Consider the following 2,280-nt stretch of genomic DNA (forward strand, 5'->3'; position numbering starts at 1 on the left):
GGTGGTGGTGTTGCCACTGATCCTGGATATGAAGTCTGAATGTGGCTTCCAGAAGCCAGGCGGCTCTGTGTTCCCTAGAGTACCCCCCATGGCACTCCTCTCAGTAAGAGCGTTGCTTAATTATATTTTCCTGCACAGTCGTGCCAAGTGAATCCTATGATTCCTACAATGAGCTCCATTGTAATGTCTAGTTATTGTCATTTCCTTTGTATCTAATGCTCTTTTGGGGACAACTTAGTTTCATGTCAGGCAAAGCTGAAGTGATCCCACTCACAGAATGAGTAAGACGCTGGGCTTAAACTCCTTACTTGTAAAACTGAAATAAAATACCTACTGACTAGAGTTTTATGAAGATTAAATGACATAATGAAAGGAAAAGTACCCAGTATGGGCCCTAACATAAAGTAGATGCTCCAAAATAGATCCTTAGCTTCTCTTTTCCCTTTAACCACACCTCCTGACTTCAGGTACTCCCTGCACTTTAGAGAGCTTCGTATTGTCTGGGCTGAACTTGATAGTGCACTAGTGGTTAGAGAATCAGTCATAAAAAATCTGAACAGGAGCGTATCGATAGTAAACATCTGGTTTGTTTTGTTTTCCTGCTCTTAACCTATTCCCCTTTCATGACACTCCATTTTTCTATATTGAACCCCTAATCTCAGTCCCTGTGGCTCAGGAGGAGCTGACCCCACCCAGACTCTGGGTAGGGACAGAGTTGACCCTATCCCGGGCAATCAGAACACTGAGTTCTCCTTTCCACAGGCATTAGTCAGGTATGGCACAAGCCTAGTGAGACTCAGTTCAGGGACTTGTGAGAGAGAGAATCATCATCGTTAAAGCTGAGAGGATGGGACATTCACCAGGAGCTGCCGGCAGCCACTTTGCTTCCATTGGGGAGAATGGAGCCAACACTCAGGAAGCAGCTAGAAAACAAGTCCTGATGACGGCTTGACTCTCTTGATCCAGGCATGCCTAACACCGGCCTTCCTTTGGACTTTAAAGTTATGTGAGCTAGTTAATTCCCCTTTTTACTTAAGTCAGTCTGAGTTGAGTTTTCTGTCACTGGCAGCCAGAAGACTTTGGATGAATACAAGACTTTGGAGTTTACCTCGTCAAACCTCCTAATTTTACAGAGGAGGAAGAGATTTGCAAAATCACATGGACAGTTTTTATACACAACCAGTTTTCCCAATAACTATATTGCCTCACTTCCTTTTATCTTTGCTATGGACCAAAACAGGGACAGGACGTCCTTCTGCCTGGATAGGCTCAGAGAATATTGTTTTTGATCACAGAATGCCTAATCTTTCTCCAATAGAGAGAATGTCTTAATTCTAGTCCTCAGGAACTGGTTTTGTTTTGCATGATGATGTTTTCATCCCCCAAGCAGAACTGCTGGTGACCGTCCTTTCCCTTCCACACAGTGTCATCAGAGACAATTAATTCTAATCGTGAGGAGACAGCAAGAACGAGCAGAGCGTTAATTGGATGGAAGTAATCGGAACCGCCCTTAGCCCACAGTTGGTACCTGTATGCAGGCCAGTGTGAGCAGGCAGATGCGTGCAGGCACATGCGCTCGTACACCAACGCTTCCCCCTCCCCCACCCCCAATCAACTAGGGTACAAAGAGAGAGTATAGAGTGAGCATGCTGGCTGGTCAGCATAGTGTAGTATTAAAAAAATCAAAGAGTCACAATGTCACTTTAGTAGCCACTACTAAACAGTTGCTTAAACTTGGCCCCCTCATTTGTAAAACGGACCTACTTCAAAGTGGTTTAGAAGATTAAATAAGAATATTGTAGCGAAGCACTGTCATTGGTATGTAGCAGGAGCTCAGTAAGTGCTAGTTCTTTCCTTTCACATCAAACACCTTTTATAGCTGGTAGAGAATAAAGGCCCAACATGATCTGAGAATTTAGATCCTTGAATATTCTGGACCCAGAATAACCAACTTGATAGCCTCCTCCTCTACAGGCCCCCTCCTCTTAATCCTGTACCACTGTCTTCCCCACCTATCACCCCCCCCCGCCCCCGCCCCCACCCACCTTTCTGCCTCTTTCCTCTCTGGGATTGTAGGTTCTGGGAGGGCAGTTCAGTGTCCCAGTTGCCCCTCACAGTCCCTGGCACTGGCACACAGTGGTCACTGAGTGGATATTTGCTGAATAACTGTTGACAGAGCCTGTGACTTTGTTTACGCCCTCTCTCCACCCTAGTCTCAGTCCTGGTCATCCTTCAAAGCTTAGCCCATATATCACCATCTCCTTCATGATATTTTTGAAA

General features: G+C 45.4%; 1 protein-coding gene across 2 annotated transcripts in view; it reads right to left on the bottom strand.

Moving 5' to 3' along the window:
* AGBL4 (ATP/GTP binding protein like 4) overlaps positions 1–2,280 on the bottom strand; it is a 1,052,851-nt gene that overhangs the window by 21,430 nt on the left and 1,029,141 nt on the right. The gene's annotated exons all lie outside the window — the stretch shown is intronic.

This window comes from Pteropus vampyrus, unplaced genomic scaffold (genome assembly GCF_000151845.1).
Source record: "Pteropus vampyrus isolate Shadow unplaced genomic scaffold, Pvam_2.0 Scaffold135, whole genome shotgun sequence".
Taxonomy (NCBI): domain Eukaryota; kingdom Metazoa; phylum Chordata; class Mammalia; order Chiroptera; family Pteropodidae; genus Pteropus; species Pteropus vampyrus.